General features: G+C 43.2%; 1 protein-coding gene and 1 pseudogene across 1 annotated transcript in view; one reads left to right on the top strand and one right to left on the bottom strand.

The window, feature by feature from the left end:
* The window catches only part of LOC126484954 (uncharacterized), a 143,959-nt gene that overhangs the window by 40,045 nt on the left and 85,737 nt on the right, over nt 1-18,177 (bottom strand). The window lies entirely within an intron of this gene.
* LOC126485444 (5S ribosomal RNA) lies at nt 6,315-6,432 on the top strand (annotated as a pseudogene).

Here is an 18,177-nt window from a genome sequence, read left to right as displayed (position 1 = left end):
TGTTACATGCTGTCTGTTCCAGATAAGCTGACAAAATTGTAGCCGAGGAATCGTGCTGGACTTTATTTAAATAATCGGTCCTAGAGAGAAAAATAGAAAAATGGTGAGTAACCAACCATGTCGTCTGTTACAGTGTCTCTCAACCTGGAGGTTATTACCGCCTGAGAAGTAAAATGAATTTTTCTGAGAGATAAAAACAAAAGGGTTTGCTAGCGTTTCGCTCACAAATCCAAATTATGTTTTAAATGTCATTACTGTTATCGTTATTCCTTGAAATTGCAATGTTCGTTACACGGTAAGTTACCAATTATTTTTTTTTTAATTCACACGTGACAAAATATGGTGGAGGCTACAGCTTGTGGAACTAATGTAATCGTATGAACAACTTCTTCATCACGTGCTCCACTACTTTGTACTCTGTGGCGTGGATCTGTGATAGTAAATTTGACACACACATACCCAAATATCCTGAAATATCTTAGAAAAAGGGATCCTCGTTGTTGCTGGTTGAGCCTGCAATGGACCAAAAACTGCTTGACTATTTACTTTGCAGTAGGTAAATAAACTAATTGAGGATAGGACAACAATAATTGCATAATGGCAACTACGTTTCTGTAGGGTCTCCACTGTGTTGTTATTGTTATTAGAGGCAGAGGTTGTACACATAGCATTTGTAGCCTGATGTCTTCCAGTTCCTGACAGTTCAGAAGTAAGGACTCCAGCAATCAAATTATTTACATGTTAACTTGGTTGATTTTTAAATGGGGTTCAGGATGTGGGTGAAATTAGTGTCGCTAGAGAGAGAGGAGCGTGCAGAAGAAGAATGTTTTGTAAGAAGTAACGACCCTGAATTTGGGTAGTTAATTTTCTTTAGTGAGGAGGACATGTAGATAACACTCGTGATGCTTTCCTTTATTTGTTTACAAAATAATGTTGTTCGAAATATACAGTACCAATATAAATTCTATTGATGCCTTAAACTGATGCTCACAATTAGAAAAGTAATCAAGGAGCACTACTCATATGTTGCGTTACCGGCTGGACTTAAGCACCAGCTACTTTCCGGCTAAGGTATTGTTAAGCTCATGGACTCCGCTCTCTTACAGAGGAACCTGTCTCATGTTACCTCCATTTTGTGAAAATTAATAATTGCAAACTGTACCAAACTACATGGAAACTAAACTCTATCAGAAATATTTACACACCAAACAATCAATATTATCCAACTTTCGTTTATCTTTCGTCTCGGGAAGGCGCAGAAAATTTGGATCAGTTATTATTTAACAGTTTAATCGCTAAAACAGATTATCACAATTTAGTTTACTGTCTTCTTCAAACATCGATCATATTATTCGTCTGCTGTCATATCATGGTGGTGGCGGTGTGTTAGATACATGAGCGCACACATGGTAGTAATAAAGGCAGAAAATCGAGTAAGTACTTTTCTTTTAATGTAGGGGTGGTAAGCAGTATGTGCAAGAAGCGGTGAAGAAAGTGGAACAAAAGGAGGCATGATGCGTATGTGTGGGGATACGGGGTGGAGAGGGGGAGGAGAGAGAAAAATGAATGTGCCTAAAAAAAGAATGAAGAAAAGTGGTATAAGAAGAGTAACTAACTTTCAATGTAAAAGTGGGCTAGGGAGACTGAAAGAGCTAAAAGAAATCCTTTTTCTAGGAAAAGACGTTGGAAAAGAATGTCGGATCAGTTACAAACCGCCTGGTGCACGACATGGAAGCCTCCCTGTCTGACACATTGTAGTGTATATGTATGTACATGTTGTCTGCAGCCTTCTGAGTGGTTGTATCTTCATGTCAGAGTAGCACTTACTCTCAACATACTGTGACGCAAATAATTTAAATTGGAAAATTACTACGGCACATAGAGTTTAACTTACGTTGACTGAAATTCTACCACACAGATCGCTATTTGGAGAAAAATGCGACCACAGTTAGTTCTTGACTCTTCGTCGCCCAACGGACGGTCTCATTCTTCACTGTTGGTTCTGTTATTACACAGTCTCTCGAAATCCCTTCTAACTGATGAAGCAGCTAATGTAAATGATAATTATCAGATGTGCGGAAACTGAAATTACGTTTAGAAAACCATCGTATTGGCCAGTGAGTTATGTATAAGAGCCTGTACTTGATGCCAGCTCAAGCCAAATGCAACTACTCAGAGCTGTTTAAAGCCAAAGCCTCACAAGCCGCCGCTTGGGGTACCATGGAAGCCATATTGCAAGGTTTGTATCCCGTCCTTGTTACAATTAGAGGCGAAGACTGACATGGGGAGGGTAAAGGGGCAGAAAATCTTAGGTCGCTTGTGTGGAAAACTGTTCTCGAACCGACCCTTCAACTAAGAAGTCCTTTACGAAGTGTGTTTGAAAATAATTTAAATCTGTAGATTGATTTGTGAACTCCTATCTTAAAACTATACAAATTCTGAGAGCTGGTGCTCAAAGTAAATCACTCTTAGACAAGTCACAAATAAATGAAAGTTCTGTCAGTTACTAACACACTGACAAGATTTCGGTGGCCGCACTCGAAAAATCTGGAAATTTCCGAAAAATCTCGAACTAAATTAATGGCTCAACTACGATAACTATGTATGAGTAGAAGGTACATACCCGAAAAATTCTAAACCGGAACTGAATCGAGTGACGGAATTCACAGTTTCGGCGTGCAAAAAAATGGTTCAAATGGTTCTGAGCACTATGGGACTTAACTTCTAAGGTCATCAGTCCCCTAGAATTTAGAACTACTTAAACCTAACTAACCTAAGGACATCACACACATCCATGCCCGAGGCAGGATTCGAACCTGGGACCGTAGCGGTCACGCGGTTCCAGACTGTAGCGCCTTTAACCACTTGGCCACACCGGCCGGCTTCGGCGTGCACTCTGGTCTTGCTTTTAATTGTTTTAAGCCTCGGAATGTGTTCAAGTACAAATTTACACTGTCGATATCCTTAACAGGAGCTAAATTCTAGTTAGATGGTGTGACTTGAGATCGAAGTTCTACAGTCTGTTAACGTCGCCAACGTAGCCAGCTGCACTGCGTAGGGTAGCATTCAAGAAGTTAACTCCAATGCTAACCAAAAAAACGTTTGAACAGGAAGCGTCATCGACAGACGTAAATACATTAATCCGAAATATTGTTCCAGAAAACTTAAACAGGGTAAGCAAACTGCTATTATTTTGTCGCCTGACTACCAGCTCCATAGAATAAGAGGTACTTGAATTTTGCTGTGCGGCTGCGGGCTTTACAGAGAGCTGTAAGTAACTAACAAAGTGCGGCACGTGTTTGCGGTGCATTTTCGCCTTCAGCAAGAGACTAATCTCTGACTCGCTCTTTAGGTCGATATACTGCTGTACTAAAGAAGATGCAAGCTTTTATGCTGATTAAGTTCATACGTTTCAGTCAGTTATGAAGTAAATAATTCACCCACAATTTATTAAATGTTAATTATCTATATTGTATAATGTAGCAGCATTATGAATAATGGCTGGGGCTGATTAATAACAAACAATGTGGCACATGAGTATTAAGGGAAGATCAGAGTATCTTTTTCTGCTGTTGCAATCAGTTTGTTTCATAACAGGACTTCAATTACGGTTAACTTTAATTATGAAAGCATTGCGTAGTACAAAATAAGTAAATTAACTGAGTAAAACATATGTCATAGAAAGGGCATTAGTAACACGTATAGCTCTCTTGCATTATTAGATAACATTTAGTTAGTTTTTTGTATAATCGACTTTTTCGCTGAAATATGGTGTTTTATTATCAGGCACAGGTCGGTCAAAGTGCGCTCTGCAGAGAGCATTGTACTCAGCCCAGTGATTTCCCGGAAGGCAAATCAAGTGGCTAACAGTTTGAACAGATCCCTATCTCCTGCCCCCTCAAAGGAAGCGACGCTCTTCAGCTGTGTTTAATGCGTTTATTGTCTCCCAGCGAAAGCGAAAAGACGTCATCCCGTTGGAGTGGAGGATTCTTCCACCAAAGGTGGGAGATGAGCTCATTTGACGTTCTTGAAAAATAGTACAGAGTGAGAAGGTAGAAGCCGACTATGTGGAAAATTCGTTCGAGGGAAGTCGTGCATTTGCGGACTAAGAAAGAAATCGGTTGCTTATACAGCGAAACACAGTAAAAGGACTACTTTTTCGAAACGCATAATTGTCTCCCATTCCGACGCATGAGATGCGTACAATCTTCCTCTGAAATGGTGCAAAAGCGTGACGCCTTCAACATCACGTTCGGGCTCGGTGATGCCTCAAACAACAATGTTTCGGTACATGTAAGAAAATCCACATCTCAGAAGTTCATATGTGCCTTAAGTCGGGTTAATGGCTTCACGTTTACACCAGATTTCACCACAGTTCTGCCCAACGGCACCATGCACATGTTACATGTCACACTATTAGGAAGGTCGTCACTCCCCCTCACCCACATTTGACCCATTCTTTTGACGCCTCTCGAATGCAGGTCAGAACCGCGAAACCCAGCGTTAAAAACGCGGTTTTTATGTGTAGTCGAGGAAAAGATTTCACACTCATAGACGCTCCGAATCGCGGCGAAAACGCCCCAGAAGATGGCATAAATGAGGTCAATTAAACTCCCTTCGCCCGGGACGATTATTCACACACGTTTCTTAGTCGAAAACGAAATTTCGCAGTGCGATAAGCAATAGGAAGACGTTCTTGAAAACTTTGCTGACACCTCTGAACGTTTCAATCCTACTATAAGGGTATCGTGGGGCTGCAGCCCTATTGAACGTAAAACTGCTCCCCCTCCCCCGTCTCAACATGTTCAGTGATACCCTATGGGTGGTCCACACACCTTAGTTGTGCTTTACAAATGTACCTGATAAAAAATTCGACAAAAATTTTCCGTTGCGGCTGCTCTAACCCGTATGAAGGCAGGGAAACACCACCTAAGGTATGACTGAAGTCACTTGACCTTCAGACACTAGAGCAGTTTCGATGCTGAATGTTTGTAGAAGCTTCTAATAGGTGCATTTGTAAAATGCTCTACTGAGCTGCTTGGATTGCACCCACGTTATTGCCGAACTGGGCGAGGGGGGAGGGGGAATTCCTCGAGGGATCCTTTTCCGTTCTATTCAAGCACATCTTAATGTTGCCTCCATCTCCTCCCCCTGCCCCCTTTCACATGATCACGCAAGGGAGGGTACGAAACAGAAGGAATGAAAAAGCATATGAATCCATTGCTTTTTCGCATCATGTCCATATTCCGTCAAATGCTTTTTAACAGTTCCGAGAGATTCCAAGCTGTACAACACAGCAAAAATTGCGATCGCGCTGCACTCCAAAGATATCAGATCACGTTCAATGTGGCTGCAGAGGTTGGCAGCAGTCTCGAACATGTTGTTCATCGCTCTGCGAACTGTCGTATGTGAGAATCAGACGCTCCAAGCAAAGAGGAGGTTTCATTATGTTCCCAGGAGACGTTTTCATGTCAATTTTGAGCGATGATGTGTCTGAAATGTTTTTCTCAGCCTCCCTTAAGAAAACCGTGTGATTTCAACTCTGGTTGTCACGGTTCTAACCTTCAATAGCCGAGGCGTTTAAAAGAGGTAGGAAAAATGGTTAAGGGGAATTTGACGGCCTGCCTATTGTATGACATGTGTGTGCTGCGGTTGGACAGAATTGTTGTGGAATTTAGAGCCAATGTAACATCTTTAACCCTCGTTACCCTCACGTGAACTTCTGAGAAGCTTTTTCTTTTCTTTTCGTCGAGGGTAACAACTGAGGACGTCTCGCTTTTGCACCACTGCAGAGCTGGGTTGCAGGCAACTTTGAGCCAAATTTAAAACATATGCATATGAATGACAGACAGGTAAGGGGTTACGAAAAATTGATCCCTTAATTTTATTACATATTGCAGGAACGTAATACAGAGTGCCCTAGAAACGACGTCGGTGTGAAGACGGACGATTGGACAACATTTTTCGCAGAGTCCTTGGTGGGAGAACATACAGCACCTTAGCAGTGACGTCATTGGCCAGAGTTTGCCGAACCTTTTTCATTTGACGATTCTGTTTGTGGCGCCGACTCTGCTCTTAGCAGAGATTTTCAATGTTGAGACAGAAGGCCCTTCAGACTTACAGGACAGGTTGCAACAGCGTGCAGAAGTTTCGAGAGGCGGCCTGTGTGTTGCCTGAGTAGTAGTAGCGGCAGCTACTTGTACCGTTTGCAGCCTCGATTCTTACACAACATTTACGTTGATATTATCTGGGAGCATCGGCTGGTTAGGAAGAAGTGAAGAATGGCAATTTTATACTCTTTATTAAATTCATGTGCCAACGGCCTTACCGCAGTGGTAACACCGGTTCCCGTCAGATCACCGAAGTTAAGAGCTGTCTGGCTGGGCTAGCACTTTGATGGGTGACCATCCGGTCTGCCGAGCGCTGTTGGCAAGCGGGGTGCACTCAACCCTTGTCAGGCCAACTGAGGAGCTACTTGATTGAGAAGTAGCTGCTCCGGTCTCGGAAACTCACGTATGGCCGGGAGAGCGGTGTGCTGACCATATACCCCTCCATATCCGCATCTAGTGATGCCTGCGAACTGAGGGCGACACGGCGGCCGGTCAGTGCCGTTAAGCCTTCATGGCCCGGTCGGGAGGAGTTTAGTTTTTTTATTATTATTAAATTCATGTAGGCCCATCCACGACCAGGCGAGCAGGACCAGTTGCATGTTTTAATGGATTTTTAGGATAGTAATTCATTCTGGACTACGAATCTGGTCCGAAATTTTGCACAGTTAAGAAACGCTAGTTTTATCTCATTGTTTTGTTTTAATTAGACGCCACTTTTGCAGTGTGCTTAGTGAAGATATTAATGTCACTGACTGACATGGGCAACTTGAGAAGGGCTATAATAGACTTAGATTCACTTGGGTCATGATTTTAATTCAGTGGCTGGTGAATCCCTTTTCCATGCAGCACACCATTAATGATTTTTGGGAATATCAACACCCAGGAATCATTTACGAGGACCACCAGTTTGATCTCGTTAAATACGTCGATCAACAGTTCTTAAATCAGTATTTGAGATCACTGAGGAGCCATGTGCCTCTCACAAGGGAACGGTCCTATTTGACATGTAGAAACCAGCTCTGAAATTGTTTATCAAGGAAGAATACAACGGAATAAACTCTATGCCAAGCTCATGGCAGCTAAGTAACCCTGAAAGTATTTTTTTGAAAAAAAAAATATTGAAGTGTGTCAAATTTGCAGCTCGCCAGGCCGCTGGAGAAATGTACACCTCTGCCGTAGCTGTAGCAGCAAGCACATGCACAACTTGCGGTGCACATATCGTTGTTGATTGATGGCACACCGGCAAACAGATAACGCAGCACAACGAGATCGTGATTTGTAAAGGGAATTGTGTATATTGACAGTGCATTTATTTCGATGTTTTCTTCCTGTATGAAAAATTTCAGGGTAGATTTCGACATGTCAGACTGGACCAGTCCCTTATGAGCCTCGTAGCCCCACTGATGCAGATGCTTATAGCAGTCGGAAGGCTGGTGTTTACTAGCTCGGTTGGCGCTTCACTCATTAAACTTTGCTTATTTTCGTTGAAACCTGCTAAATTTACTTAGTGCACCTACAAAAACAGAAGCACTTTGCACTCTGTATCTTAGGGCTGCTGTGGAATTGATATGCAGAGGCTATCATAATTAATAGCGAATAATTGACACTGATGAATTATATGAGAGCCTGCCCGGTTGGCCGTGCGGTCTAACGCACGGCTTTCCGGGCGGGAAGGAGCGCCGGTCCCCGGCACGAATCCGCCCGGCGGATTTGTGTCGAGGTCCGGTGAGCCGGCCAGTTTATGGATGGTTTTTAGGCGGTTTTCCATCTGCCTCGGCAAATGCGGGCTGGTTCCCCTTATTCCGCCTCAGCTACACTATGTCGGCGATTGTTACGCAAACAAGTTCTCCACGTACGCGTACACCACCATGACTCTTCCACGCCAACATAGGGGTTACACTCGTCTGGTGTGAGACGTTCCCTGGGGGGTCCACCGGGGGTCGAACCGCACAATAACACTGGGTTCGGTGTGGCATGGCGGAGGGGCGAAGTGGACTGCGATAGTCGTCGTGGGGTTGCGCGCCACTGCGGCTGCAGCGGGGAAGGAGCCTCTCCATCGTTTCTAGCTCCCCGGTTAACATAAAATAACTATATGATAATAGAAGCACAAAAATATGGATTCGCAAACGAGTAGTTTGAGAGGTAACGGCGAATGTGTGTTTACAAGCCGCCACTAACTTCAGTAAGGAATGTTACCCCAATTTCTAAAATTTTTTTGGATGTGTTACATTTTCGATTAGTTTTCGTTTAAGTCCCGATGTAATTATCGATTACAGGCATGGCTACGTTAACAAGTAGTACGATATTACTTCATCACTTGCCACCATTTACTGCACTCTCGTACATGTTAAATGTGGTGATCCACATGTCGACGTCGTGTTTGCACACAGTACGGTACTCGTTTCTCTAGTGAGATAAGAATTCTTCCATACATTTTCGTACGATCTTGACAAGACTGCACAACTTCCGTTCCAGTTCTTCTATCGCGCCAACTCCTCCCGAAGTGTCCCCAGGCAGAATGAGCCCTGAGGTAACGTAGCCACATAGTTCAACTTCTTTCAAAATGGTTCAAATGGCTTTGAGCACTATGCGACTTAACTTCTGAGGTCATCAGCCACCTAGAACTTAGAACTAATTAAACCTAACTAACCTAAGGACATCATACACATCCATGCCCTAGGCAGGATTCGAACCTGCGACCGTAGCGGTCGCTCGGTTCCAGACTGTAGCGCCCAGAACCGCACGGCCACTCCGACCGGCTCAACTTCTTTAGAAGAACATGTGACCGAAGAAGACGGTGATCACACGATCTATGAGAAACTTTGCTCATGTGATATCTCATGACCAGTATCTGGATTAACTTCATCGCTGAAACCAGCCGTGTGAGGACTCTACAGAAAAGTTAAGTTCTCATATCAAATACATTTGTATCTTTTTTTATTTTTTTAAGTCACCAGTCCTCTGACAGGTCTGATGCAGCCTACTACGAATTCTTATCCTGTGCTAATCCCTTAACCTCAGAGTAGCACTTGCAACCTACGGCCTCAGTTACTGTATTCCAATCTCTGTGTTCCACTACGGGTTTTACCTTCCACAGCTTCCCCGGATAGCATGGAGATTATTTCCTGATGTAACAAATGTCCTATCATCCCGTTCCTTCTTCTTGCCAGTGTTTTCCATACGTTACTTTATTCGCCGATTTTAAGGAGCACCTCTTCATTATTTGTTTTACCAGTCCACCTAGCTCCCAACATTCTTATGCAATACCACATCTCAAACGCCGCATTCTCATCTATTCCGGTTTTGCCACTGCTCACTATTCCCTATCAATCAATGCACTCTTTGCCTCTGACAGTGTGCTTTTCATGTCCTCCTTCCTTTGACCGTCAATCGTTATCTGCTTCGAAGGTAACACTGTCTACTGCAGATCGCTTTTTGTAGGTCGAAGAATACTTTGATCGTGTGTCGAATTTTCTTGAGCCTTGATTCCAGTAGAAACCCCAGTGTCAGAACTGCCTTTCTGGTAGTACCTACGTCTTTCCTAAAGCCAAATTGATCATCATCTACCGGTCTTAAGCTCTTTTTAATCTCAAAATCTTCGATTCTGTCTGTTTTCTTGTAGTTCTTCTATACGGAGTGATACAGCTTAGTTGTCGACTTCAAAAATTTCCGGGAAGGTTATGATATCGTAATTTTGTTTTCACTCACCAAAATTATGACAAAATCTCACTAAAAGAAGTGAAGACAACTCTCTTTCGTTAGTTATAACAAAGATACAGATATCGTTATCAGCTTCGCTTTTTCTGATGTAAATAGAGTAATAAATGCTGCTAGTACCCTAATTCTAAAAGATATGACCTTGAAAATCGTAGTACGTACTGTGTTTAGAAGTTAGAATATATCTGGTCTAAACACGAAACCGATTGCTGTCTACGCAATAGCTGGTGATTCCATACCCTGATATACAGGGTGAAAAGGTGTAATTAAGATTCGCTACCACGTTACTCCAATGGAAAACGAGTAATCATAGGACAACGAAACTTCATCGAAACATTTGTAAGCGCTCACGGAAGAAAGTGTTCCACTTTTGTCACTGGTCACTCTCAGCTGGAGCACCCAATCAACCTGATGTGACAATTCGTATAATAACACAAACTTTCGTATTATTCAATAATCAGTTTCTGTTTAAAACAGATAAATCCTAACTTTTAATTACTGTAATTTCCCCGAAACTGCTAATCAGGTTTTGAAGACAGACACGCTATTGAATTCGTTTCTCTTAGAATTACTGTATTAGCAGCAAAGATTAATTTGGGAAAACCGACGTTACCTTTGCGGGGACGGTGTCTGATTTATTCTAACGAATTACATTAAGGCCTGAAACAAGTGTAATTATTTTCACTAGATCCACTCGTGAGCTTATTAAAGTGCTATTGACACTCATATGGTTCATACCATGGGCGGGGGGGGGGGGGGGGGGTATTTAATTTTAATGAAAAAGTGCTCATGCGTTGTCAACCAAAGAGAAAATCAGAAATCAGGGTATTATACACACACACTAACTGTACTTTTTCTTCTCTGCTTTTTGTGCCAGAAGCGCGTCTCTGTTGGCTCATTCGGGAGAGGGGATAAAACAGTAAGGTCATCGCTGCTCCCATAGGATTAGGGAAGTACGGGGAAGGAATTCGGCCGTGCCCTTTCAAAGGAACCATCCCGGAATTTACCTGAAGCGATTTAGGGAAATCATGGGAAACCTAAATCAGAATGGCCGGACACGGGTTTGAACCGTCGTCCTCCAGAATGAAAGTCCAGTGTGTTAACCAGTGCGCCACATGGCTCGGTAAACATAAAAACCTTAAAATACCACAATTATTGCAATAATATTTAAGACACCTATTCTTCAAATGTGAGAGTAAATACCGGAAGGTAAAACAGCAAACCAGTTTAAAACAAAGTGAGTTCTTGACAATAAAAGAGACGGAGTAGCAGTCATTGCGGTACACTTGTCGGTGGCCTGTGGAGTTGTACTTCAGACTGGCAGATGTTTGCACCATTGCACGTAAGCTTGTGAGATACGCAATGGACGACCAGGCCAATTCATTGTTGCAGCTCGCTGGCACACTTCTTCCGGCTGCGAGGTGTTGACGTGGGCTGAGTAGAAGTTAGGAAGGGCAGACGTGGCCGAACAGCACAATGCTGCACTCGCTCACAAGCAGGCCTATGATCAGCTGGAGAATCTATGCAGAAAGCAGCGACTACTTCAGCTAAGTAAATTATCATGAACATTAAATTATACATTAGTTGCAAACTCATTTTGTTCATTAAGGAGTTCATCCGGTTCACTGCGTTTCGTGACGTAAGTTTATAGTTCTACAATTTATTCAGTAGTTTGTAAAATTTTTAGCTTTTGATCAGTGCTACCAATATCATGTCCATCCTTTTGCATATGTGAACTTAATGCTGTTCTACAGTTGGCGTAGATGCGTTCTTTGAATGTGAAGTCAAATGACCTACCTGTCTGGCCGATATAGTTTTCCTCATATTAACGGCTTGATGTTTTGTAGAAGCCATATTTCTCATATTTATTACTCCATTCATGTTTTCATGTTATCTGCTATCCTGAAGGCCGAACCACTTATGATAGTAGCATAAAAAAAACTTGCGTCAAAAATAAGAGATTACTCTATTTCCATGTGACAAGCGAAATTGATAACGATTTCTTTGTGACTAATGTAGCTATGGAAAGATACCATACGTCATTTAGTAATGACTCTTTCACAATTTATTTGGGAGAAAACAGAATTACAATACATTAAACGGTGAAATATCTCGGACGAACAGTTTAGCTGAATCAAACTGTGCATTACATACCAGTCTTTCTCTACAGTGTACACCTATTTTTCTAACAATTTCAGCGACCATTTTACGTTGTCGAACGTTTTGTCTAGTCTGACGTATACTTCTCTGACTCGTTGATGACTACAGAATAAACAGTATTGCCTGAAAACATAGGGCTTTAGAGTAGTCAACATGCAATGATTACACTCCAGTGCGTGGCCTTCCAGAAGGCAGTGCGATTTCCAGGCAAACTGGGAAATGCAGCAAGAGCTCATCGCCAGTGTCTAGCGCTCACTGCGTCGGTCGTAACGAAGCAGCGACGACCGACACTTGGGTTTGTTCTTCGTTACGTTCGCTTCGAATGGCGGTATAATGAAGGTGCAGCAGACTTGCCACGCCGCACAGGACGCTGTCTGTACTGTAGAGATTGTGGGGGTGAAATTCGTGTCCCATGGAGGTGGCCTAAAACAAGGTGGTGCTACAAACAAAATTTCATCAAGTAGAGCTGCAATTAAATGAAATTTCGACTCAAACTACGTTACTCATTGTCTTACTTGCTGCTGTACTGCTAGAGATACACATGAATGAAGTCCGCGGAGTTTTCTTCTGGTGTTAGACTTTTGTCTTTGAATTGTCACTAGCGCAAATGCGAGGAATCTTTTAGTAAAAAACTTAGGTGAACCATACCAGCCTTAGATGCTGTAACAATGAATCGTCTGCCAATACAGGTGTGTCAACGATAGCGTCACGCTGTCCCGTGAGAGAAAGGAAGAGTATGACCATTCGTGGTACATTCTTTGAACACGTGTAGCAAATGGTTCAAATGGCTCTGAGCACTATGGGACTTAACATCTATGGTCATCAGTCCCCTAGAACTTAGAACTACTTAAACCTAACTAACCTAAGGACATTACACAACATGTATAACAGCCCGTGCTAGTCCCATCTAGTGTGGCCGCATACTTGAGCAGTATTTTAAGATGCGATGCATAACAGTGTTGTTAGCAGCCTCGTTTGTAGACTGACTGCATTTTCCCAGTATCCTGTCAATGAAACCAAGTCTGCCACCAGCTTTGCGATACGGCCTACGTGGACATTCAATATCACATACACAACTATTTTTAAACACACGTCGTCCGCATTAACATCCCCATTAAATGAACGAAAGATATTGCTTTTGGACATTGTCACCCATCTTCTCTCTGTGATTCTACTGTCTATTAGTAGTTTATTATTTATTTAGGTTTCCGTCATATAACAATTTTAATGGTGACTAGTTTCAAACGCTAGCGTTCATTTTCGAACCGTTATCTAAATCAGAAAACACAATATTAATGAAAATATAAAATGCAGAATGTTAAAATATGTCAGTAGATGCTGCATTTACAATTTTAGAATTATTATTTTGACTTTTCTGTACTCGTTCTAACTGCACAAATATGGTGTCACACATACTTGGTTAAAATAATAAAAATGCAGTCACAGCTTTAAAATGTTCTGACGACATCAGCAGGCACTTTCCCAAAGAGTTGCTGCCTGGTGACTGCAGACTCATTGTTCTATTCGCTATGTTTTATGTCTTAGAGGGTCATTGGAATCATGTTACTGTGAAACCATGTTTATTGTTGACCAGGGGTATCGGAAAAATATTTGAACGTTCCATTGACATTCTGTTACAGTCAAGTTTTAAAGAGGTGGGAATGTCATAACCGACGAATAACACTATTGTAATTTATCCTTACTACATTTTGGTTAACTACATCTGTATTCTAAAATTTAGTATTTTATAGTTTTATTACTCCGTCTCGTCTTCTTTATGTGACCATCTGTCAAAAGCCTAAATAACTACGTTTTGCTTCGCGAACCACTGCGAGGCCTGCAGGAAGAGAATAAATGAGGTTCTGGCAGATATCGAAAAATGTTTCAAATGGCTCTAAGCACTATGGGACTTAATATTTGAGGTCATTAGTTCCATAGACTTAAAACTATATAAACGTAACTAACCTAAGGACATCACACACATCCATGCCCGAGGCAGGATTCGAACCTGCGACCGTAGCAGCCGCGTGGTTCCGGAATGAAGCGCCTAGAACCGCTCGACCACAGCGGCCGGCTGGCAGGTATCAAAAGGGATGTTTCGGCCATGCTGTCTCCTGTGCCGTGGCCAGCTGCGCTAATTATCTCGGTTGAATATCCATGCCACAAACAACCCAATCGAACCGCGCGGGATTAGCCGAGCGGTCTAGGGCGCTGCAGTCATAGACTGTGCGGCTGGTTCCGGCGGAGGTTCGAGTCCTCCTTCGGGCATGGGTGTGTGTGTTTGTCCTTAGGATAATTTAGGTTAAGTAGTGTGTAAGCTTAGGGACTGATGACCTTAGCAGTTAAGTCCTTTAAGATTTCACACACATTTGAACATTTTTGACAACCCAACCGAGGTCGTCCGACTAATCCTCGACTGCGTTTAACTCCTGGGAATTTGATGGCCAGGGAATACGCTAAAATCTTGCTGGTGCTCTTCAAAGCATGTACGTATGCTGCAAGCTGTGTGACACGGCCGGCAGGGTGGCCGAGTGGTTCTAGGCACTACAGTTTGGAACCGCGCAACCGCTACGGTCGCAGGTTCGAATCCTGCATCGTGCATAGATGTGTGTGATGTCCTTAGGTTAGTTAGGTTTAAGTAGGTCTAAGTTCTAGGGGACTGATGACCTCAGACGTTAAGTCCCATAGTGCTCAGAGCCATTTGAACCATTTTTGTGTGACACGTTGGACTGTCTTGCTGCCATCGTGGCGAGAAAAAATATTGCATGCAAGGACAGATGCATACTTGTGTTGGTCTATTGTGCCTTCCAGTATGATGAGATCACCTAGGGAATACCCTCCGGCCTGGTCCGTTCTGATGATTGTTGCTACGTGTTTGCTTCCAGACATTTCACTCCTTACACGCCCACGGTCATCTGTCCAATGTAACATAAAACGTGATTCATTTAAAAAGGCCATCTGCCGCCGCTCAGTGGACGTTCAGGTGCGCTATTGGCGTCTAAATTCCGGGCTTCGTCGCTGACGGACGGTAGTCAGCGTGGATGCATGAACATGTGCCCAAACGCAACAACGTTCGCTGCATGGTCTTTGAGGAATCACTGTTGGTAACCCTTTGGTTCATCAAGGTGGTAAGTTGCTCAGCAATTGCACGTCTGATCGCCCATACACATATCCATAGCCGTCGTTCACCCATTATCTATGCCCATGGTGCACGAAAGAGCCTCGACGGCGGTTTTCGATAGCGCCATTTTGCCATGCACGGTATACTTTAACCACGGGGGCACATCAACAATTTGCAACATAGCCTTTCGGTAAAGCGTCCAAACTTGGCCTGAAAGACAATAATTATGTCCTTATGGACGTCGTATAAATCGCATTATGACCACTAGTGCAATGATTTTTGCGCCTTCAGGATACGCTTTACATGCCTTCCACTCCTAGTACTCCCACGCAAAGACGTGGGCGATGGCCATATCGTTGCAGTCTGGAACCGAGCGACCGCTACGGTCGCAGGTTCGAATCCTGCCTCGGTCATGGATGTGTGTTATGTCCTTCGGTTAGTTAGGTTTAATTAGTTCTAAGTTCTAGGCGAGTGATGACCTCAGAAGTTAAGTCGCATAGTGCTCAGAGCCATTTAAACCATTTGATGGCGATATCTTCGCTGCTGGAATATGTAATATTATATCTTTTGATGTAGCTAATGGACTGAAAATGAACGTTAAGCTTTCTGGTCACCATTTACATTAGATGGAAACGTAATGAAATAGTAAATAAACTAAGTTGCTGGTCCTTTATGACAGTACATTGTTGGGGCTGCATATACACTTATTACTAATTATCAGTCTGGGTTCCTCGCATATAAGTTTCTCGCATACAAACGGTTCAGTCACGTTAAGGTGACCGCCGCAGATGTTGGACGTCAGTGTGAAATAACCACTCACAGACGACAGGTGACAGGGTATATGAAGCGTTTCAATACAACGCGGCAAATAGTGGTGCCGTTATCGTATTGCGGAAGCACAGCGATTGATCTAACGTACAAACGACCTTGATCATTGAAAGTGTGGAAACATTACCGAAACGGCTGAGTCTGCAAACTGTTCGCATGCAGCCGAGATTAAGGTGTACCGTACAATGCAAAATGGCATTATCCAAAACTGGCGCTTGAGCAACTGCGGTGTACCACGGGACACAGATGACAGCAGTGAATGACGACTGCGGAGATAGAGCAGGTGACCGCATAGATGAACTAAGAGGCTACCAGTAGTGTCTTCTCAACGACTGTTCAGCGAGAGTTGCTACGTATGGGCCTCCGCTCTGGGCACCTCATTGATGGACGCATGCAGATAACTGCTCACCGTCGAAGACAGCTGTAATTTTCTCACCAGAACCACAAGTGGACTTACACTGAGTGGCAACAGGTGACCGTTTCAGATGAATCATGTTTTATGGTAGCGTTCTGGCTTCCCGCGCCCGGGTTCCCGGGTTCGATTCCCGGCGTGGTCAGGGATTTTCTCTTCCTCGTGATGACTGGGTGTTGTGTGATGTCCTTAGGTTAGTTAGGTTTAAGTAGTTCTAAGTTCTAGGGGACTGATGACCATAGATGTTTAGTCCCATAGTACTCAGAGCCATTTGAACCATTTGAACCATTTGAACCATGTTTTACGCTCCATTGCACTGATAGCAAACACACAGCAACAATCCTCGGAAGGGTCCGTACAAGAGGAAGGACCGTTATGGCCTGGGGAATGTCTTTGTGGCATTCCCTTTGTGTTCTCATCATTCTTGAAAGCACATTGGATCAACAAAAGCATGGAACTATATAAACCCCTACGTTCGTTTTCCCTCTACACGATGGTATCCTCCAGGAGGACAATACAACGCGTCACACAGCTCCCGGTGTTCTTACGTAGTTCGGAGAGTACCTGGCCACCAAACTCTCTGGATTTAAACCCTTTCAGAATCCATTGGTGGCAGCGGTACTTGAGCAGATTTTTCCCTGCTACCAAAATCGTCTCGACTGTGAAACTCGACGTTTTTGGTGCTGGTGATTCGGTCACCAATCTTACATGCTGGTTTTGTACAGTCCTCTATGGAGTGTACTGCTAGCAGTCTTCTTCATTTCAGCATAGATGCTCCATTCTGCACATTTTATAATCTGTCTGACATCTTCTTTCTTCGAATTCGATCATATGTGGAAAACGTGAATGAATTTCTTCATGATTTTCTCTTCTTTTCTAATTTTTGATCTTTTTAGTATTTTTTCACTTTTTCACTGTGATCATTCCGTCTTTCACATTGCGTTTGTTGGGCAGCACAGGCTCAGTTTCTTTAAGATTCCAGATCAATTCGGTTTTCCTTTTGGTGACTATTATGTCATCAGGGAACTATATTACGTATCCGTCCGTATCAAAGAAGTCCTACATAGAGATACTGCCTTTTCAATAAGGCCATTTTCTGTGTGCACAGTACAACAGAAACACTCGATTAAATTTATAGGAGATTTATTGTTCCTGCCAGTTAAGTCACATGCAAGTCACCTAAAGGCGTGAAGCGGAGGGTACGTTTTGTGCCACTAACTGAGCGCTGCAACCCACCCTGTTCCACTGGCGAACAGCACCTGGGATGAGTGATTGTCGGTAAGCCTCTGCATAGGCTCTAATTTCTCGAATTTTCTCATCGTTACCACTACGTGAGACATGCAGGGTGTTACAAAAAGGTACGGCCAAACTTTCAGGAAACATTCCTCACACACAAATAAAGAAAATATGTTATGTGGGCATGTGTCCGGAAACGCTTAATTTCCATGTTAGAGCTCATTTTAGTTTCGTCAGTATGTACTGTACTTCCTCGATTCACCGCCACTTGGCCCAATTGAAGGAAGGTAATGTTGACTTCGGTGCTTGTGTTGACATGCGACTCATTGCTCTACAATACTAGCATCAAGCACATCAGTACGTCGCATCAACAGGTTAGTGTTCATCACGAACGTGGTTTTGCAGACAGTGCAATGTTTACAAATGTGGAGTTGGCAGATGCCCATTTGATGTATGGATTAGCACGGGGCAATAGCCGTGGCGCGGTACGTTTGTATCGAGACAGATTTCCAGAACAAAGGTGTCCCGACAGGAAGACGTTCGAAGCAATTGATCGGCGTCTTAGGGAGCACGGAACATTCCAGCCTATGACT

The sequence above is a fragment of the Schistocerca serialis genome, chromosome 6 (genome assembly GCF_023864345.2).
Source record: "Schistocerca serialis cubense isolate TAMUIC-IGC-003099 chromosome 6, iqSchSeri2.2, whole genome shotgun sequence".
Lineage (NCBI taxonomy): Eukaryota > Metazoa > Arthropoda > Insecta > Orthoptera > Acrididae > Schistocerca > Schistocerca serialis.
This window is presented reverse-complemented; position numbering and strand designations above follow the sequence as displayed.